This window comes from Leptidea sinapis, chromosome 27, assembly GCF_905404315.1.
Source record: "Leptidea sinapis chromosome 27, ilLepSina1.1, whole genome shotgun sequence".
NCBI lineage: Eukaryota > Metazoa > Arthropoda > Insecta > Lepidoptera > Pieridae > Leptidea > Leptidea sinapis.
Window position 1 is genome coordinate 11,153,403 of NC_066291.1, and position 24,261 is coordinate 11,177,663.

The 24,261-nt window shown below is 35.8% G+C and overlaps 1 protein-coding gene across 3 annotated transcripts in view; it reads right to left on the reverse strand.

The window, feature by feature from the left end:
- LOC126972631 (inactive dipeptidyl peptidase 10) overlaps positions 1 to 24,096 on the reverse strand; it is a 140,334-nt gene extending 116,238 nt beyond the window's left edge. The window contains exons 1-2 of one of the 3 annotated variants that reach the window (XM_050819481.1): positions 23,854 to 24,092; positions 15,126 to 15,329 (exon numbers count right to left, since the gene is read on the reverse strand). The gene's annotated coding sequence lies outside the window, so the exon portion shown is untranslated. Of the gene's footprint in view, positions 1 to 15,125; positions 15,330 to 23,853 lie in introns of all 3 variants that reach the window. The other 2 variants (XM_050819482.1, XM_050819483.1) reach the window with 2 other exon arrangements.
- Between the last annotated feature and the right edge of the window lie 165 nt (positions 24,097 to 24,261).

Here is a 24,261-nt window from a genome sequence, read left to right on the forward strand (position 1 = left end):
CAATTTCATTATAACAATAGGGAGCATATTTTATGAAATAAGTCTTGATGTTATGAAATATTATTAACAAATTAATATAAAACAGTATTTTATTTATTATGTACAGAGCAACGTCTGTCGGGTCAGCTAGTAATATATAGGTCATAAAAATATAGGTACCCTATAAGTATTCAACCCTATAAGTATACAAACATATCACATCTCCGAAACACGCTGCAACATATTGGATAAGTATTATTTCGACCGGCTTTCCATTAATTAGTATAGATATAGTTGAATTAAATTATTGGGTTCAATTTGTTTTAACATTTACTGGTTTCTCATTAAGTCAATTACAATGTGTCGTTCGTTTTCAATTGTTTTGCGTGATTTATAAAAGCGAATATTGTACAAGTGTTAAATATTTATATGCTGTTTAAATTTCAGTGATTAATGAACCGTAAAAAAGTAATTTCAAACAACTTGAAACAACGGCATACTCGCACCTTAAAGGCCTGCAACACATCTCTAGACTGGTTTTGCGGATGTCCATATCCTTCACCACTTCCTATCACGTGAGTGTCTTGACTGCTTGCCCGCTCATATACAAAAACTAATCTCACATGGTTTACCAGTTCCACGGACTAGTAAAAATAGAAGGACTCCGCGCCGTGATATTAGCAAGTGAAGCACCTTTATGCTAGAGTGTGTGCGGTTTCGGGGTATACCAGTTACACAATTTTTTTCTCCCTTAAATAATCATATATCCACAAATACTTTTGTATTATTGTTTTTACACTTTTTCACAACGCACGACGGCATTCTTTATATATTTTATTGCGACGCAAACTGATCTGTCACAGACGATGGCAAATCTCAAAATGGCGGCCGATCGGCTTGTATTAGCGTAAGTGTATGCGTGGGGCTATGTAATTACACGTTTACCGGCTTGTATTGGTGCCTCACTGTTATGTAAGGTGACACGGAGTCCTTATTTTTTTACTCGTCCGTGACCAATTCGTGCAACATTAACTGTTCACCAAGTGATTATCTTAGTCGACGCGAGCCGACTCCCCGTTCGGGCGTTACATAACCGACCGTGACTTCACACAAAACAAATTGTTCAGCGCGCTTAAAGAAGCTTTTACTTCAAAAAGAGAGCTCACGTAAAAGATCTTTACCACCAGACAAAACTAAATCTTATAGAGGTCTATAGTCCATTTTGTTATAGACAAAAACAATTTCAAATAACACACCTATAAATCATAGCTGTAGATAGGTGATATAAATAATTGAAATAAATCACAACTCCTATTTATTAAAACAACATACTCTTATAAGCAGATCGTCGAAATTAGCACGAGGGACCGGAAGTTATCACAGATGTTCGCTCTCAAATGTCACTGAACGGTTCAATATTTTGGATCCGATAAATTATTGAATAGCTGTCATCGATAATATTTATTATCGTTGAGTATGTATAGAACGTCATTGTCGTTGAGATATTAGTTTGTACCATAGACTATCAATAACAGAGATACAGCATGATAGAAAAGTTAAGCGAATCTCTTGTTAGAGCGCTTTCGCAGAGTCCGAACCTTATCTGTGAAAACACGGTCCGGAGTATTCGTAGAACTTTTTCTATGGTAGTTTACGCACTAGATCCGGCTTCTGTCATCCGATTTCTTTCTGTCAACCGTTACATATAGTTTTACGACTACATTACCGTATTTTCACGGATTCGGATCGGACGTTGTGCGAAATGCTCTTACTCTAACCGATTTTGATTGCCAAGTCATGCACAGCCAGCCGTGCATGGCATTATTTAACTCCTTAGTATTTTGAATATTGACCCACTAACGCACACAATGACAAATCAAAATTGATCACGCATTATCTAGCTGTAAGGTTGTCTATTCTAAGTGTTTGGTGTGTGCTATAGATTGTATAAATAATATGTACATTCACTGGAACGTTTTTTTGTAGCTTGCATTGCATTTTTTCCTTTTTTGGAGTAAAATTTTTAATAATATCGAATTTCTTCATAAGATTCACTCATTTTGACGGAAAGAAAAACAAATAAGAAATAGGTGGAATCAACGACCCGGTTATATTGTCTCAGTATCTAACGCCGATGACGTCACATAGTCGCGGTCAAATTTTCAATCAAAAATTTTGAAACTTATTTACTAATTTAGCTGTTTTTAATTGCATGGTTGGTTTGGATGACAGTGGAAAAATTATTCCACCTATAGGTACTCATAGTGAGCCAGTTTCTAATATTAGTTTGTGCACGTAACCCGAATATTTAGGCAACCCGCAAAGCCTTTAAAGCAATATTAACATTTTCACAAGACGTGCGCTGTAGCGAGATAATATAGACTTGGCCCGTATCCCAAGATGCATGTGCGGGCCAAAACCCGGACGTGATCAAACATGAGTATCCGAAGGAAGACTTTTAACTTTGTTGAACCTCATTTATATACAAACGTTTTAAGATATTAGTCTTTTAACTCTGTATAAATGATAAAACGTTAAATGATTGTATCGCGTTGATTATTTTTTAAATATTTTATGAGAAAAGTGGCGAGACGAGCAAAACACTCTATTATTGGACACCTAAGATATTATACGCCTTGCCCATTATTTAAAAAAAATAACGGTTGTGCACTCCGGGAGTGCCGACAGAAGTGAAAACTTGAACATTAACGTTGTGCATTTTTAAATATTTTGGAATGGTTAGGAAATAAATTCGCACGAGTTGCTTTATTTATCCGTATAAAAGTAATAGCATTTATTTGTTTAAATGCAATATTTATTTTTAACCGACTTCAAAAAAGTTGATGTCGGTGCCAAGCCAAATGTTATAATAGCAGGTACCTACACTCGCCACGGGTGACTTTGAGCAGGATAGCATCGACTTGAACCAAACAACCGAAGCGGGCAAGCACCGACTCAAACCCTATCAATAGGTAGCACATCCAAATAATAGTATTTTATTAATATTAAAGGTATAATATTTGCATAAGAGGTGTATTAAATTAAATATCAATTAAGTTATAATACTTTTGAGTTTTTGAAGTCAGTTTTTTAAATTTAACACTTTAGAACTATTACAACTATTTTACATTAAAAAGTTTATCTCTCAGAAAAATCAACTTTTATCCATAATTTCAACGACTGTCTTACGAATTTCCGATCAGGTCACGTATCCTGACGCGAGTTTTACATTTTATACGCATCCCAAGAAAAGTGCTCAACACCGCCAAAGTAGTTTTCACTTCAAAAATCTAGAAAAGTTTAATATTATTTTTTATGATAGTAAGGGACGAGACGAGCAGGGCGTTCAGCTGATGGTAATTGATATGCCCTGCCCATTACAATGCAGTGCTGCTCAGAATTGTTGAAAAACCCAAAAACTCTGAGCGGCACTACAATTGCGCTCGACACCCTAAGACATAAGATGTTAAGTCTCATTTGCCCAATAATTTCACTAGCTACGGCGCCCTTCAGACGAAACACAGTAATGTTTACTCATTACTGCTTCACGGCAGAAATAGGCGCCGTTGTGGTACCCATAATCTAGCCGGCATCATGTGTAATGGAGCCGCCCATTGGTAAATATTCAGAGCGGCTTTGCAATTACGCTCGTAACCTTGAGATAAAGGATGTTAATAATAATAAATTATTTATTGCCATACAAAAGAAAGAGGGATACTTCGAAAATTCGAGTGATTTTTAAATAAGAGTTCCGACGCGGAACTAACGTGGCAGAAACAGCTCGCAATATCAATGTTGCATTTGGAGAACCACGTCGAAGAACGTGGTGGCACACAGGTGAACAACAATGAATTGAAAGAGATGGTGGAAGCCGATCTGAGCTAAACTACCCAGGAGTTAGCGACATTGTTTAACGCGTTTTTCGCGTCAAATCAATAAAATAAAAATATATGAAAAATGGGTGCCTCAAGATTTGACTGAAATGCAGAAAGAAACGCGTGTTGAAACTTGTGTTGCCTTGTTGAATCGATACAGAAATGAAAGAATACTGGATCGAATTAGGGCATGCGATGAAAAGTGGATTCTTTACGGATAACCATAAGTGAAAAAAGGCAATGGCTGACCCCAGGTCCAACGCTGCAACAGTGTCCTAAAGTCCTAAAGCAAAGCTTACCAATAATAGGGTAATAGTAACTGTGTGGTGGTCTCAGCATGTTATTATTCACTATAGCTTTCTCCGATCTGGTCAAGCAATAACGGCAGATGTCTACTGTGCTGAACTCCCAACAATGATAGCAAAACTAGCAGTGAGAGCCCTGACTCATGAATCGATCTTCACCATTATTACTACATGATAACACGAGACCTCATACAGCATGATAAATCAAATCAAATCAAATCAAATCAAAATCACTTTATTCATGTAGGTCACGGAAATGACACTTATGAATGTCAAAACTATAGTTTTCTTATTGAATCTACCGCTACTTCGCAAAGGGTTGAGCTAATGAGAAGAAGTAGCAAGAAACTCATTGCCACTCTTTTGTATCAAGATTACATTTCCATCGATTTACAAATCATTTCAATTACAATATAATATGTAAAATGATGCAACATATATACTCAAACGTCAAATAGTCAATGCCTTACACGAGTAAGTCAAAAAAGTAAATGTAAATTAATACAAAAGTTATTGAGTACAGTAGCTGCATCATCCACACCGTAAATAAACCATTTTAACTCTACAGGAACTGCAATTAGAAACCGTTCATAACCTCGCCAGTTCGCCAGACATTCCTCCAACGGACTACCATTTTTTTGATGTGGACATTTTTCTACGTGATATAAAGTTTTCTTCTCAGGAGGCAGTCAAAATGCTTTCACACAGTTGGTCGAATCTTGATCACCACAGTTCTATCACAAAGGCATAAATGACCTTCATAATAGATGGCAGAAATGTATAGATGATAAAGGTAATTATTTTGATTAAATAAATATGTTAAATTAAAAAAATGAATTTCAATTTTTCAGTACAAATCGGCATTTCATACTTTAAACCCTAAATATAAACTTGGCAACTTAAGCTATTTAGCTAGGTCTAGTTATTAAATACTACTTAGAAACATATAGCAGCAAATTAGTTTTATTAACCTTCCCCCATCGGCGCTCTCCGCCTCAAAATGTTCGCCTAAGTTCGGCATGCGTTCGGCGCGTTACGTGTAGTTATAAAATGCTTCTAACTAGGGTGATTTGAGTGACTGTCACTGACAACAGTAAAAGCGTAACCTGTGGAGGAAATCTTTTGTTGAATAATAAATTTTATATTTTACTCTTGATCCCTAATTTAGGGAACACTAACAATCACATATTGGTATTCTCATGTAAAGAGTTATTATTATGATTAAGAATAATTTGGGCTAAGTGTAGCACAATTTTTTTTTGCAAAAGAACAATTACAAATGATGATAAACAAAGATTTCTTGAAACATTCAACAATAAGTAACAATAATATTTCTGCACAAAGATAAGTACTCCGTCAAACAAAAGAATTCACGTGAGTTGTGGGTAAATAATCCTCAAATACCTTCGCTGCAAACATGCATCAGGCACACGAATAAAGACACGTAACAAAACAGTTTCGATAAAGCAAAATCTTAACGTAACGTAAACAATGGTACACAACGTAACATCTTCGCGAATTTCTAACATGTTCTAAACATTCGCTTCTCGAAACAACGGTTTTGAATTATTTGCTCCTAAACTTTGAGAGCAACTTTTGATTTGTTTCCTCTTAGTTGTGGCTATGTTGTGCATTTTGTTTTAACTTTACTTTGCAAAGAACCTCGCAATGTAAAAATATGTAAATTTTTCGTATAATAAAATTAACGTACACATTTTATAGCTGAAAGCTTTTTAGCGCTTGGAATGGTTAAATATAAATATGGCATGAAAACACTTTTTAGCTTGAGTAATTATACAGCCTTAATTGTTTTTATGTTTCTTAACATTTGGAGGTCGTTCAAAAGGTTATGTTATGAAAGTGGGAATATGTTATTTACTTTTATTTAGTATTTTATGTTCTGTTAATTTATATATTTAATTGGGTCAGTACCTATTCAGCTTGTGCGTATGGTGTCGCACCAGAATAGCACCACCCCATCTCCTCCCGTGGATGTCTAAAGGATGCATAGAACGGAGAATGGGCAGCAGCATCCTTCTGAGAAGCAACAACATCTACTGCTACCGCCAAACCGCCTGCCAAGCAATGCGATTATGGCAAAACCCCCCCAAAAAAACATGACAGACCCCGGCGTAAGGCCCCGCCCCCAATCCCAGGCGGTGGCCACGGTATCAGCCACAAAAACGAAGGAGTAGGTGAATGAAGAAAACCAATGAAGACCAATGGCCCTGACAACACATAATGTAAAGAAGTGTCTTTACCTACCTACGAGAAGTTTGAGGAACTGGAGGAAGTTTTGAGCAGACTACGATGGGATCTCGTGGAGTTATTTGAGGTCGGGTTGACGTGTACGAGTATATTAACAGGTGCGTGGCAGCTGTTCATACGGCAGGGTCTAAGTCTTTAAGGCTAGCCATTCAAAAAGAACCGGAAAATTATCAGACTCTACCCTCAAATTAATGAATGTAAGATGCCAAATGGCCCTTCAGTCCCCGGACAATGCATCCCAGTATAGGCAGCTAAATAGACAGCTCTCTAAGTCATTGACTCACTTAATATACGACGCAATAAAACAGATTGTGTGTATGCGGCCACTGCACGGGCACCAGTTACTAACAAGGCTGAAGACCCGAGAGCCAAATTAATACCGAAGATATCCTAGATGTCAGCATGTACGAGATTAGTATGGCCCTAAAACAGATTAAAAACAACAAGGCGCCGGGTGATGATGGTATTACAGCCGAGCTTCTGAGAGCTGGTACTCCTGTGCTTAAGATCCTCCAGAAACTATTAAATTCCGTTATTCCCGAGGGCAAAACGCTGCAAGCATGGCACAGAAGTATAGTGGTGCTGTTCTTCAAACAAGGCGATAAAATGCTTTCGAAGACCTTTAGGGCCATATCACCTCTGAGCCATTTTCTAGGGTTATTACAAATCGTTTCGTGCGCAGGTTCGACGATAGGTGCTGTAGGTTACACAAAAGAAGAGGAATATAACCAGCCACTATGCTTAGCGTTCGTGGACTATGAGAAAGCCTTTGATTCGATCGAGACCTGCACGGTGCTTCAGTCTCTCCAGAGGTGCCACATTGACTATCGATATATCGAAAATTTGAAGTGTTTGTATGGAAACACCATAATATCAGTTTGTCTCCAGGATCAGATGTCGAAGCCTATCCGACTGCAGCGGGAAGTCTGACAAGGCGAGGTCATATCACCGAAACTGTTCATTATTATATGTCTTTAAGCTTCTGGACTGGAACGGACTGGGCATCAATATCAACGGCGAATACATCACTCACCTCCGATTCGCAGACGATATCGTAATTTTGCCAGAGACCATGGAAGACTTAAGCCATATGCTCGATGGCTTCAATACAGCTTTCCAAGGTATTGGTCTCAAAATGATCATGGACAAGACGAAGATCATGTCTAATGCCCATGTCGTACCTACTCCCGTAACAGTTATGGACTGTACTCTCGTAATTGTTGACGAGTACGTCTACCTTGGACAAATAATCCAGTTGGGCAGGTACAATTTCGGGAAAGAGGTCACTCGTCGAATCCTCCTGAGATCGGCATTCGGGAAGCTCCGAAAAATCTTCTCGTCCAAAATACCACAGTGCCTAGCAAATAAATGAATATGAATAATATAAATAAGTGTGTTGCCAGTGATGACATACGGTACGCAGATGTGGTTTCTAAGTATGGGCTTTATGAGGAAGCTCTTTATCGCTGAGAGGGCAATGGAGAGAGCTATGCTCGGAGTTTCCCAGTGCGATCGAATCAGAACTCAGGAGATCCGTATGAGAAGAAAGTCGCCGACATAGTCCAAGTGGTTGCGAAACTGAAGTGGCAATGGGCAGGGCACATAGCTCGACGGACAGATGGCCATTGGGGCAGTAAAGTTAACGACCTGGCTTTAGTAAAATTGTAATGTCACGAATACACTATAGTGATATTGTAAGACATTGACATTTTGACAATTTTACTGGACGTTAGTTTAGAGGCCGTCTCTGATTGGTCTGTTTCTTGTATTCATTGTAGGTTCATTATATTTTAGTAATGTATTAGTGTAATCAACTAATTGTTATCTAATTTAATCGGCCTTTGTTCACTAGTACGTTACCCACGAGCCGAGCGTAACTTGCCGCGGCAGCGGCCGGCGAGTGCCGTAACCAAATTGACTCTTGTTCACTAGAGGGTCCCAAAAACAATCAAACACTAATAATTACAACGAACCACCAAAAACGAATCAGTCCTTGATCACGACTGTTTCAACAATAAAATCAGATGGAGAAGAAGAAGAAGAAAAGAAGAAGTAGTGGAAGTGTTCCAAGAAGAAGTAGATAGAAGAGACTTAGTGTTCGGTGCGGTGTGACGCGTTGAAGGTACCGCCGCCCACAAGAGGAACAGCGGCAGACCGGCGAAGTGCAAGTTCAGAAAAAGTGAACGCAAATAAAGACTCGTTCCTATAAGCGGAGTATTATTTCCAATCCCTGACCAACTCTCGTGTCAATTGGTTTCATACACGCTCCAATGTTTACAATTATTATTTGCTAATTGCGTATGAAAAAAAAATTAGGAATGAGACCGCTCGGCGTCTTACACTGCTAAAATTATTTGTTATATACCTAGATTTATTATAATATCACTAAAGTGTACCCGTGACATTACAATGACACTAAAACCAGACTAGATTATAAGAAATGAAATCGACTAACAATCTACCGTTAAATTATAATATCACTTGTAAACTTGTAGTCGGCTTTGACAATATACCTACGGTCTAGGAAATAAATATTTTCAATAATATTATAGAGTTAAAAATTCAACCATACATAATTCAGCAACTCACGTATAAGAAATATGGTGGAAATTAATGGTATAAGCAATTTATAGGTATAAGCTTATATCATCTATAGACTTACAATATACTAGCATTTAGACCCACCATGGTTGTAAGATAGAGAAAATAGAAAAGGAAAGCGACTTTATTGTTATTATAACTGATTTTGATTGACAATTCGTAAAAAGTCAGCCAGTTAGGAATTAGCTCCTTAGAATTTTGGTTATAAAAGTAGCTAACACACATTATTGGGCTGTCAGGTAATGAGTATGATATGATATGAGTATGATGAGTGATGTACTCATCACTCAAATTATACATAATGATACTATTTACACTAGTATACCCTAAGTCTATGATACTGTCTACATATTGTATTTAGTTCACAGAGTGCTAATGTGAATAAAATTGAAATAACTAACTATTAAAGTGTTAGAACTTGTAGATAATCACATCTACTTATATACTAACCTATTTAGGACGATTTACGAGCACATTAACTTACATATAAACAATAAGGTAGTTAATGGTAGACGCAGAATTTACAGCTCTAATGGAAATTATGGTTAATTTCCTGCTGTTGATTGAAGCACAACACTCCGCCTTCTTCACAATGGCTACATTAATGGAACCCATTAATTTTCCAACTTATTTGGAGCATAATTACTTCCATTAACTTAAATATAGTTATTAGTTTAACTTCAAGTGATCCTTTTTCGTCGCGTCCAGATGACTCGTATGGTAAAATAACCACAATATAATGGATCATAATAAATATTAATGTACTTTACTTCATATCTGAACTAGCTGACCTGGCAAACGTTGTTTTTCCATATAAATTATATATGTAAACCTTCCTTGAGCTTCAAGGAATCTATTACAAAGGATTTTATTGAGATCGGTCGAATAGTTAAGGAGTTATTAGGGAAAATACAAACCTACATTCTCTTATATATATGGATATTCCTTACATTAATTGATGTATAAAATATATACTGATTTAAATCGTATGTGATTTTATAGTCACATCTTTTATGATGATTAATTTATATCTAATATAAATTAAGAAAATTATTTGTGTTTTTTGAAATCGTTTTGACTATAATATTATAAAATATGTATCTAATCTAACATTATAAAAAAATTAACATTCTTAATATAAATTGAGATATGCTACAAAAACTTTATTTAAAATATGAGAATCTACAGTATTGATTATTGTAGCAGTTTCATCACTAATTGGAGCATGATTGCTCGTTGATTTATTGTTTGGCAATATTTTACAGTAAAATTGCTGTTCAATCCATTCCATTCAGCATCAGGTGGAACGGCTCCTATCATGAAAATTTATAGGTTGTATTCGAGTTTCAGCTTATTTGGACGATTTAATACCCTACATGTTCTGAATGCTATAAACAGCTTCACACGAATCCGCATCCGCATCTATAGTAACGGACAAAGAGCTGTGGAAACAAGCTTTGCAGTGCCGGTTCATAAATTTTACTCTATTTCTATTTTGCCTTTTGACAGCATCTATATCATTCGAAAGTGCATATACTCGTTGTCATTGCAGTGTGCTTTCTGACGGAAATAAGTAATTAGAATATGTTGTTTCAGCTTCGTGTTCATAATATTTTATGGTCGCCATTTTGTCTATTGGAAAATAAATCATTTAAATACGTTTTGTTAAGGTTGCCAAAGTTCTATTGTTAAGAATTTCTTTTTCTTGTCACATAGAAGATTCTTAATTGCCCTGTATCATTAGTAGTAGGTCGTAAGATAAATACTTACAATAGTTGTTCTTTTTCCTGTTTAATTTTAATGATGTAGTTTTGATGTACCTAGTATTTTTATATAAATACTACATATTATGGAAATATTCAAAATATATCTATATTCTTGTTTCTGTATAAGTACATTTTATATAACAGCTTATTATTTTGTTATAGTAACGAGTGCTATCGAAAATTATTCATATTAAATTTTAAAAATAACTTTGGAATGTTTCATACCGAAACATTCTATTATTAAGCGGATTTATACATACATAGAAGGTATTCGATGGACAGATGACCGGTGGGACATTAAAGTCCTCGAATGACGACCACGTACCGGAAGACGTAATGTGGTAGGCTCCCCATAAGCTGATGGACTGAAAATCTGGTCAAGACCGCCGGAATATATTTGATGAGGCCATGGAAATCTTTGGAGAGGCCTTTGTCCAGCAGTGGACGACTTCCGGCTGATGAGGATACATAGAAACAGAATAACAATGCATTCGTCCTATTTTTTTTTATTAGCTCCTTACCATTTTGAGTATTAAGCGACCAGCTAACGCACACATTGACTAATCAAAATTGGTTCCACAATATAGTGCTGTCAGGTACCCTAGTAAATTGCTTGTACCACACCATAGCAATCACAGAATGACCTTATAAAGTCAAATAAACGTACATACATAATGGATTCGAGAGTCATAAACACGATATTGGTACGCGGTGAACTAAAACATAGCGGTGTTCCGTGGTAGGGATCAACTGTTCTACCTATTGCGCTACCAGCACTTTTTTTTTAATGCATCACTCAGATAAAGCACTCGATCGCAACATTCCTGTATTGTCACATTCACAATCATCGATCTATATACGAAATATACGAGTGCGTAAATAATTACTTTTCGCATGAACAAAACATTAGCACACTAAAATTTCCGTTTGTTTTAGTCACAACATTGAACGTAGAATATGATTTATTTTTATCATTGCTCTAGTTCTTCAACATGTGTTTATGTTGTCACGTTGACAAAGATGTAATATAATAGTTATAATCTATTATCGAGATAAAAGAGTTTGTCCGATTTCAGAATTTAATATTTTATAAAAATATATACCTAAGAGATTTCTACCTATGTATTGACTCATCACAATATCTCCGGAACCATAAGGCATAGACTCTTGAAAATTGTTAGAAGATTCTTTCGCCGGGTCCCTCCCTACCCGGGATGTTGAGGTCAGCTAAGAATGGGTTTTACAAAATTCCATGAATACTTAGATTTAACGAAACTAATTTGTAAGAGGGTCAAGCTGTTTCAATGTCTATTTTAGAAAGTGTTAGTGTGTTTTTCTACTTCTCATCAAGCACAACCGTTTCAAATGTTAAAATACAAAAGTTTTAACATTCATAAGTGTGTATTCTTTAGTCAGCTGATGTATAAAAAGCAAAAGCATCCAGGTATAGTAAATGAAATCTAGCACTTACAAATTTAGCTCAGAACGCAAGCCACGTCAGGAAACAAGTATAAAATTAGAGTAATTAATCATAGTGATAACTAATAACACATAATATGTATTTGATATAAATAATCAACCTTGTTGAAGGCCACACCAAGTGTCGCGACACATGGAGGAAAGCCAATATAATTATAGATAAGTACTCTAATACGCAGTAATCCTATGAACGCGTGAAATTGAATTAACAAATTAAATAAAGTGCCGCAAGCCGCACTTAGCCTTCTAAAGAGGAGTTAAGCTGCGAAAAACGCACTGCGGTTCACAGACTTAATTATGTACTCGTAGCTACAAACCGCAGCAGTTGGTTGAAAGACGTTTATCCACACAACGTCTTCAAAAACTTACCATTATTCAAGAAAGTAGGTAACTAATAATAACTATATTTACGATTAACTAATAACTACTGTCGAATTTGTTCAACCTCAATATAATTGTCGTGCTAATAAAGTTCGTTTAAATTTGAAATTTAAACTCAAATATTGTAATTAAAAATATAATTTAAAGATAACTTATGAAACGTCAAACACCACCCATTCAAATATTTATACCAAACCTGGCGCCATAAACTGAGCGGGCCTCTTCTTTTTTTATAAATTTCGCCACAATACGTGGGTAACACTGAAAATGTTTAGAACTGGCCAGTTAGAAACATTGCAAATGAAAACTTTTTTTGAATTTCAATTCTTAAACTCTTTGGTAACTTAGTGTAGTATGTTGCCATTTTTTTTTGTTTTTGTGAATTGGTGGCAAAACTTAAACTCTTGTTACACGTGAAAATGAACCTAATGCGAGAAAATTTTCGGTCTATGATTTATTATGACTTTCGTTGTGGGCTTACTCAACAACAAAGCTATGATAGGCTGCGATTATAATTTCTTGATGAAGCCCCATCTCATGCCACTATTTACAATTAGTTTAACGAATTTAAGCGTGGACGTAGCAATCTCAATGATGATCCGCGTGAGGGACGTCCTTTAACAGCGACTACTGAAGATAACATCAGTGCTGTGAGACGCATGATAGAGAAATATAAGAGAGTGACCTATCAGCAGATACGGGTAAGCCTAGGCATTGGTATGAGTCAAGTTCAAAAAATATTCCACCAATATTTAGGCGTCAGGAAGCTTTGTACCAGATGGATTCCCCATACTTTAACCGAGGACCAGAAACACCTTCGCAATGACTGGTGTCGCCAAATGTTAAATAATTTCAACAGCGGTGACTCAAATGCTGTATTTCACATCGTCACAGGTGATCAAAGATGGATATATTGCTTCGAACCCGAAACTAAAAGACAATCAGCTCAGTGGGTGCTTTGAGGATCGGCCAACTAAGGTAAAGAAAGGAAGAAGTCAACGAAAAAAGATGATTGCCTCATTCTTTGGTCGGAAAAGTCAATTCGGGACAGATGTGCTAGAAGATGGAAGGACAGTTACTGCAGACTGGTATGTCAATCGCTGTTTGCCTATTGTCTTTGAAAAAATTCGACAGCAGCACCCACGAAGCCGGATCCTCCTTCACCACGACAATGCTTCAGCGCTCTCCGCAAAACGGACTGTTGAATATTTGCCTATGGCAGGTGTCGAGATAATAAGTCATCCGCCATACAGTCCTAACCTGGCGCAAGAACTAAAGATAAAATTCGAGGTATTCGCTTTACGAGCCCTGAAGAAGCGTTGAAAGCGTGAGAAAATGCTATAGATGAGACCCCTTAGGAAGAATGGGCTCACTGCTTTTCTCATTGGTTCCATCGAATGCAACGATGTGTAGAGAGAAACGGAGATTACTTCGAAAAACAATAAAATTATTGGCAAGTTTCTACATTAAGCCGTTGTTCATTTTCTAAATATTGTGAGTGTTACCTAGGTACTATTGAGTACAATTATAAAACTTATAAGTAAATAGCCTCAGGGCTGTCGTTCCATTCCCAATCTGTTGTACCATTAAGAGAGTCATTTTTCAATAAATTATTCTTAACTGTCACTGCGCAGTCATTTTACTAGCTACGGCGCCTTCAAACCGAAACAAAATAATACTTGCTCATTACTGCTTCGTGGCAGATAAAGGCATTGCTGTGGTATCCTGGACAAAGACCGACTGGTGAAAGGACCCAATGGTACAACTGCTCCTACTCTTTAAATAGCCAAAAATCTTCAACTAACAGTTAACGGTTATAACCATAGTCAAACATAAACCATAATAATAAAAATCATAAATCTATAAGAGATCATCACGATTTCTCTGGAACCACAAGGCGTAGAGACTTGAAATTTACGCCGTGTAGATGTCAGCTTAGAAGAGGTTTTACGATATTCCACCCGATGGAGATTTTTTTTAATTATGAACAAAACAACGTCTGTCGGGTCAGCTAGTCTATATATATATAAGAGATTTCTACCTATGTACTCATCACGATATCTTTAGAACCATCAGGCCCAGGGACATGAAATTTGGTAGGGTTATTTCTTTCGTCTAGTAGAGTTTCGTCGAGTAGGGTTTTTGTTTAATTTCTTTCATTGGTTTAAATTATAACAGCCATGTCATGAGAAGGTCGCTAGATCACAAGATCAGGAAAGTGCTTGATCACAAGTCCGGTCCCATGGACCTGTCTGGGCAATAATGATTAGGAGAGGCGACCTCAAATAAAGATGGGAAAAGACAAGTAGAAGATTGATTTAGTTGGTAAAATAATTAGAGTTTTTTTATTATGAACAGAACAACGTCTGTTAGGTCAGATAGTATAGAATAAAGTATTTCTTTACAAAAAGAAAAATTGATGGCTATTAAAAATTCTTATATGTATATCGAATATTATAAAACAATCTTACCTTTCACTACATTTGTATATATTTGAGCGCTGAATGGACACTTGCAATAACTCACTTTGACTTCAGTTCACACTACTTCACACTGAATAATATTTGCTTTAATAAAACTTTGTAACTGCGTCAAAACTTAGGCACTTTCAAACTTAATAGATAGAACACATTGACCGACCATATCGTTAGTAGCGTCGAAGTTCACTGTAGTACCTGGGACAAAAATAAATTTACATGTACATTAGTCACGCAATAAAATCCTTCAATATAAATAAGAATGTATGTGCGTATTATAATATGTAGATGAACATCAATATCTCAAGAACTTTCAACCCAATTGAAATGAAACTTTGCACACATATAAAAGGCGATATGACCATTCCGACGAACATAGTGGCGCTGGGAGGGCAGTGAATTTTATCATTTGAATTTTGTAATACATTTGTTTTGAACATTTTCGGAGATCTTGTTGTAATGTGTAATAGAATGTGGGCGGCGGTTATCACTTAGCACCAGGTGACCCGTAAGCTCCACTGTCCTGCTTTTCCATAAAAAAAAGCATATACATCGCCCACAAAAGACTTACTAACTCGATTTAGCCGAGTAGTAGGCATTATAAGTTTATATTTGTTCCTGGTGTTAACTTTATGGCTATGACAGTTTCTAGCAAATTCATTTTTGTGTCTATGAACACGAATATATTGAGAAGCAACAATCAAGATGTTTATTTCTTCAAACTTTGCTCTCAATGGCTCTTCAGGACGCGCGAATAGCCCTGAATATCTTCTGCAGCACAAAGATGGTATTAATATCGGCAGCAATATAATATAGGACATACATTGTATGAAAATAACTAAAGTAAACTAGACGCACCGTATCTATGTCAGTTAATTGTCGAATTATTTTTAGCCGCTTATGCTGCAGAACTATGTCTATAAACCAATCCTGCAATATGGGGACCCAATTGTACTTTGGAATCCAGAGTAATGCCACGAAATAAAGCAGATAATCCACCATTTTTGTCACCTGCCTGTTTAACAAAACACTTGCTTCTATATTTTTGACATTTGGTACGTTAAATTCTATATATTTCGTTTTCTCGTAATTTAACATGGGTTATTAGCGCTAAGCCAGTACATGATTACTTCGTCATACATAGCTTAGTTTCTTTTCACTATGAATATCGGTGAAGTGTCATCCGCAAACAATACTACCTTATGTTTTTTATCTATATGGTAAGGCAGATCATGTATAGAGATAAGGTAGAGCAACGGTTCCAGAATAGACCCCTGATGGACCCCCATACCAAGAGGAGAAGAGACCCACGAGATCTCCTGCCATGCATATTGACCCTCTAAATTATTTTGTTTAAATATGAAATCAGAAGATCGTCTGCAGTTACTTTTATGCCATGACATAGTTTCCAGACCAGAGTTGAAAAATAAGTTCCAATTATACAGCTTTCTATATATCATATATATATAAAAGACAATGTATGTGTGTATGTTCATCTAAATCTCGAGAATAGCCCATTCGACATGAAACTTTGCACACATATGAAGGGCGACATAATGATTTTTAGGTGTAGCGAAGCGCACAAAACTAGTTTAAAAGCAAGCTTGTATATACTTGAAACACATTAAAAGAAAAATGCCAATAAATATTAATAATATTATATGACTTATAAACTTCAGCGTTATTTATACTAGCGAGACAGATTCTTCCACGTACTACAAAGCTGTGAAATGAACTTCCTTGTGCGGTGTTTCCAGGACGATACGACATGGGTACCTTCAAAAAAAGCGCGTACACCATCCTTAAAGGCCGGCAACGCTCCTGTGATTCCTCTGGTGTTGCAAGAGATTGTGGGCGGCGGTGATCACTTAACAACAGGTGACCCGTACGCTCGTTTGTCCTCCTATTCCATAAAAAAAAAGATTTAGATTTTATTTTTTACCTAAATTCTATTGCTTGATAACTACGGCTAATATTTCGTCTTGTTCTTTAAGATAATCAGTTTTGTATGTATTGTTTCTTTTGCGTTTTAATTCTTTTTCCATTTTAATCTGTTGTTCTACCTTGTCATCCATCAAATCACTCAAAGTAGAGTATTATGCACCAACTTGGGCATATTTTAGAAAAATCTAGATATTAATCATAAGTTTAGTCATAAGCTTCATAATTTGTATCAACTCAAGCGTTCTTATTGTTATCACGAAGGATTCAGAATAAATGTTTGTCTTGGGATACAAATATTCAGATACGGATTGCACTCCGGGAGTGCCGGCAGAAGTGAAAACTTTAACATCAACGTTGTGCATTTTTGAATATTTTGGAATGGTAAGGCAAATAATTTTGCACGAATTGATTTACTTATCATACTAAAAGTACTAGCATTTATGTGGTTAAATACAATATTCATTTATTACGCTAGCGTTACACAAAAAAGATAATTTATATTACATAAAAAATTTAACACTTCAGAACTTTTACAGTTATTTTACATGAAAATCTCAGATAAATTAACTTTCATCCATAATTTCAACGACTCTTTCACCATCATCATCGCCAAGCTCCAAATCTGATACAATAGGTTTATGGTAGCTGAAGTAAGATACAAAATAATAAAAAAAATACAAAACAATAAGTAACAAAGACACAAGTATAACTATCGCCTTAGGGAGAGTATTCGCTAATGACAAAGCTTACTCGTAGATACTAAATAATTTAACTGTAAAAATATTTCACGGCTGAGATTCGATTCTATTCTATTATTCGACCTCGCGGTGTTTCGGATTTCTAATCACAATGATTTAACCACTGGTCCAATGACCGTATGATTATTAAGTTGAGATAGCCGAACCATAATTCTTTCATCCATAATTTCAACGACTGTCTTACGAATTTTCGATCTGGCCACGTGTCCTGACACGAGTTTAACATTTTATACCCATCCCAATAAAAGTGTTCAACGCCGCTAAAGAAGTTTTCACTTTAAAACTTTTTCTTATTTTATAAAAATATTAATATATCAAAAACAGACTGCTCCACTTTTACTTTCAAATAATGTATAATATAGAAAAAATTATTTGCAATTCGATAAAAAGCAGTGATATTATGAAGAATAATATTTTAATTTTTATCCTCAAAAACCCATTCTTTTTTAAGCCAATTTCCTAACTAGTATTATTTATAGTTCGAATTGTAATCCCCATATAGTTTTCTGTGTGTTGTGTTCCCCATATAGTCGAAGTTGGTATGTGTGCCAGAAGTAAACAGCAAAATAATAATTATAATAATATTGTAAAGTTCATAAGATCTTAATTTCAACTGGTAACTGTTTAATCTTTATGATTAGTTTTTCCAATTACGTCTAGCGCCACTAGTATGCGCACCCGCCGATTTCCTGTAACTCGCGTACAAATGTCGACATTTCGCGGCTGGTGGTAAGCAATTATTGTCACACTGTCAGAAACACCATAAGGGACTACTCACACTAATTCAGCTCATGCCCATAGAAAACAACGTTTTCGCATAGAGACGTACGCATCCGTTCAGCTTTCCGCGTCTATTCAGCTTTTGTTCATTCATAAAATGAGGACAAATGTGTTATTATCATGCGAGTGCTATAGCGTTATACACGAATGTTTTTCGAATCCTTGTTGACAAGTTGCGACCTGCATAATTCCTGAATAGATTGATTGATTATTACGTAATCATTATCACGCAAGGATTGAGAGAGTTCGGACGTCTTTTCTCATTCTTACGACGATTTTCGCGGCTAATAGCAGCATAACTGTATAAGTGTGGGCAAAATCGTTCAGCGAAACGAGAATGAAGCTGACTGAGTATGAGGTGCTCCTTAATCATGCACTACACATTCGGATTATATTAATACAATATTTGTGCTGCAGAACAGGGCTATTCGCGCTATTTATAACATAGGTTCTAAAGAATCATGGAGAGCAAAATTCAAAGAAATTAACATCTTGATTGTTGCTTCTCAGTCTTGATAATATAATGTATGTTAATAACCTAACATAAATAATCCAAATAAAATAAGTAAATATAATATCTATAAGTAATTGATAGTTTAAGGAAAGGAGAAGCAGCGGTACACGTACGAGTACATTAGCATTTTGTTCCAAGAGTTATTCCGCTCTCGCTGAATATTCCAAGTTCAATTTGTCGTAATTGCTTCTCAGTCGATACAAAATAACAAACAGGAAAATTGTCAAGCCTTCGGTACGGATGCGAGTACAAGGTCTTCTGCAATTTCTCTAAATGTAGGCTATTATTACTACATACAGATTCAGTTATACATTTCTATTTATAGCAATAAGTTACAGAGTTATCAAATGAATATGAGAAGCTTTAAGCTAATAAAGGTGACGATTGACGCAAGTGACTGAAGTGACGGAAGTCTCTAGGTGACGAGGACAGTTGTAGTGCCGCTCAGAATTTTGCGTTTTTCCAGAATCCTGAGCGGCGAATTGTATTGGGCAGGGCGTTTCAATTACCATCAGCTGAACGTCATGCTCGTCTCGTCACTTATTGTCATAAAAAAAATATTTAAATGGTAGGTATGTTAAACAATTAATTACATAAAGTCAGAGCGTATAAATAAGTCAAAATGTTTTTTTTTTTATAAAATGATCAATTTTTTTTTTCTTTTTGTATGCTGCGTCTTGGCAATCTGTCTTTCAACAATGATCCATTTATCTGTCTGTTACAAGATAAATGATCAATGACAAATGATCAATAATAATATATTTATACTCCAGTTTATGTAAAAAGCTAAGCTCAAAAAGGCCGAGCAAAGGTACATGGGTTGTATAACCTCACCCATATTTATTTGTTTATCTACACCCATGCTTTAAATACTCTATTAAAGATTCTAAAATAGTTAGCTTATTACCAACATAAAAATACCCATTGTCCTAATAACTATTACATCATCCAAACGAGTGTTGTAATGAAATTCAGTACAACTTTATATCATCCGTTTTCATAATAACACTCCTTTGGATGATATTATGGTTACTAGGACTGGCTTTTTTAATGTTAGCAGTAAGCTAACTGTTTCAGAATCTTTTAGAGGATTCATATTCTGGGTGTAGATAAAGTCTTGTATGCAACTGTTGATAATTAGGTATTAAAACACTCATGTGATACTACTATCACATAAACCCACATTCGTGTTTTAATACCCCTTATTACACAACAGTTGCATAAATAACTATTATAGTTTGTCCCAGAAAGGTCGTAATATTTATATTTATATAACAATTTATCATCACAGAAAGTATTAAAAAAAAATATCTGATATTTTGCAAAAAAAATACTCTGGCGAATTCACTTGTCTGTTACCGCTGTTTAACATTTCAGTAAGAACGTTAAAAGTGAATTATTTATTTCATTTAATGCATTTATTAAAATTTAGCTTTTTCTACATAATATTACGTGTACTTTAGCAATGCCTTATCAATCTTTGGTGCCAGTGCAATATGCATTCAAAGGTACTTTGTTTAACCCTTTTGCTTATTTTTACATACACAATAGCCTAGCGGGAGAAAATGTTGTCAAAATCAGGCCCCAGCAGGAAATGACTGGACACTTCTACCACGTTTGGTCTGTCGACTCATCAATAAGTGAAAAGTATTCTAAAAGTACCAAATTGCATTGTAATTGATCTGAAAAATGAATAATAAATTAAACTGATGGCAATATTATGAAAAGTATTCGAATAGTACCAATAAAAATGATGCAGTAATGTGTAAGCATGACTGTATTTCGTTCTGAAAGGCGTCGTAGCTAGTTAAAATTACTGGGCAAATGAGAATTAACAGCTTATGTCTTAAGTGACGAGTGCAGTTGTAGTGCCGCTCGAGTTTTTGGGTTCTTCAAGAATCCCGCATTTTAATGGGCGGCCCATTGTATCAATTACCATCAGTTGAACGTCCGGCTCGCCTCGTCCCGTATTGGCATAAAAAAACAAGTTATGTCATTATTAATTTAAATTAGTAATAAACGAAGCTACTGACAATATTGTGAAAAGTGAAGCAAAGTGTGTTTTGATTAATTTTAAAATCTATATCGTACTAATAAATGGAGAACTGGTTAATACCTTCGGTTACACTGCGAAAACTACTGAACCGATCGGAATAATACTAATACCATACGATTCAGCGTGAAGGTATATGTTTATTGGTGATTACTTATCCGGAATCTATATCTTTAACTTAGAAATATCTAGTACATATTTGAAATACAAATAGTTCATTCAATGACATTTGACAATTATTCATACAATGAGCGGGCGCGGGATACTTAATAAATATGGTAAAACAATGTTTGCCGGGTCAGTACTTGTTAATATTATATCAAACTGCTGGCTGGCGGATAAATTGTAAGGCAAAAAAGAAGGGTAATTCCTGAAGTAGTATTACAACGGTACGATTTATAGTTTTATGTTATCGTAAATCGCAAGCAAAACTCTCAAGTGTTCAAGTTTCTGGCCCTGCTCCGCATCTTTAGACTTTTGCTGATGGTTTTTTGTACATCGCTTTATTATTTGGTATATTTTAAGCTATTTATTTTTCATTCATCACCAGCCGGAAGACATCTATTGCTGGACAAAGGCCTCCCCCAAAGATCTCCACGACGGTCGGTCCTGCACCACCCTAATCCAATATATTCCAGCGATCTTGACCAGATCGAGTCCATCTTGTGGGGGGCCTACCCAACACTGCGTCTACGGTAAGTGATCGCCATTCGGGGACCTTACTGCCCCTACGACCATCTATTCGTCAAATTATGTGTCCTGCCAACTTCAGTTTAACAATTATTTTGAATTGCGTAACACTTCTGTTTGAGAAATTTTCTGGGATCATGTTGTAAAAGCTCCAAACAAGCAACCGTTAGATTTACTAAAGTGGTATACAGAAATTTGTTCTTTCAACATCATAAAACATGATTCTATTATTGCAAGACAATTCAGAAACTCATTGTCAGTTTGACCTTATTATATCTAAATAGCCTCTGGCCCTATCAAGAAATTATACGAAAAGGGAAATTGCATCTCTTGGGTATAAGTCACAAATTGCCTCAAACATCAGCAACAATCCAACTGAAGTGACAATTTGCAGTTCCTATTAGTTTTCCGGAGGACTGAGCGCCCTCTCTTATGACTCGACCTTGTGGACTTTGACACTCGTAGACAATTTCATTTATGAGGTATGGGTATAACAATTTGTATTTAATACCTATACTGCCTACTTTTCAAGTTAAAATTAGCTTAGATTGGGCTAAAACTTGAATGACTCTGTATAGTCTTGGCTATCTACCACGTGGTACCTAATCACTTTTACCCCAAAATGGTTAAAACAGATTACATTTACACACTAACTTATTTAGGAGCCTTATAAAATTTTCAATATTTTATTATCATTTAATATAAATGATAATTTATATAAATAAAATAATAGAGGTTTTCATTTGTGCGCCACTGAAAATGTACTGCATAGATTCAATTAAGTTTCTAAGTTTTATTCCTTAGACATAAGTGTCTAAGGAATAAAACTAAAAACGGCTAAGGCCGTTGGCATGCTCAGTCATCTGTGTCCGTGAACGAAGTCACGGGTATCAGCTAGTTTTAAAATAATATTAAACTTTTTTGATGTTAAAGCTAAAAATTTCGTTTCTACTATGCTAATGCGTTACGCGTTACCACACAATATTTTACTACCCAATTGGATATTCATATAAATTTTTATTACACTTCTTAATAGTTTGATGATTGCTTCTCCATATTATGTGTTTATAAATACCCCATCCAGCTAATAAACTGTAATAACATTTTTTTTTGTATTTTCATTGATTAACGCGAGTGTTATACATCTAAATAAAATACCTTTTTAAGGATTTTAAACGTGCTCCTTTGACATTTACAGTCACGAAACTTCGGGTTGAATAAATTAATTATAAAAAAATTACTTTTACGCAATTATTGTATGTAAAAAATATAGTCACACATTTAAATCTTTTAAAAAGTATTTTATTTAAATATTTCTTTATAATTACGCAGAGAAAACCTTTAGTCTAAACTAAAATTATTTCTCATCTCAACAAATCTTACGTGGAAAACACAGGAGATATAAGCCAACCCAACCGTGATAAATGATTGAAGGTGTTTGGTAATCAAGAAAGACCAAACCCCGTACATATTAATTACAGTGTCCTACATAACATGAGTATAATATTTTTAAATTTAAAGAGGTCTCGGGATATTTCAAATAACTGAAATATATCTTGCAAAAGAATCATTCGCGACTTTTGGCATGGGGCCAGATACATATTGGTCTTTCTTGTTCGTCAAGTTGATAGATAACATATTTTATTATATTATATATTATTATTTATGTTTTAAAATCTAATAAGAGTCCGGTTAGTTGCTTATGAATTTATTCAATCAGAAATTCACGTGTTTATAATGATTAAGCGTTTATCAATGAATTTTTGTTAATTGTTGTAATGTTACTTATTGCTACTCGAAATAAGCAAAATTCGAAAGCGTTTAAATTTTCTTACCAAAATTTCGTGCATTATGTCGAAAATCTCCGCGGGCAAAGGAAATGGAAAATGTTTGTATTTGGGCCACCGTTTGAATGAAAAGTTTCGCAGCTTTGTGAAAATTGTGTGATGGATCGGCTACAGATTGATATGGTTTATTGTGTACCTGGTTCTGTTATGACATCGGTGTTCGCGTACGTTTACGGCGAGGGTTGCGAAACTCCCGCCTCGAACACACACAGCGAGCGACTGCCGCGTTCGCCCGGGCCGAATGTGTCCTGCGGCGTGCGGCGTGCCACTGCGTTCATACAGCCAAATGGTTCCAGCACCTCGCACGTGTACAAGTTAACACCACTATGTCGGATGCACACTACGCTATTGCCGACCACCTGCCTGCAGATGCGGCAGAATCACATAAATATCGATGTTTTTGTCAGCAATCTTGGGGAGGGTTCACGCACCGCGCGGGCCGGGGGGGAGTGGTCCTGCGCGCTGCGTCACGCATCTCGTGAAACTTTCTTGCGTGCTCTCGTAACACGTCGCTAGATATCGTATTGCTACTGTAACGCAATAA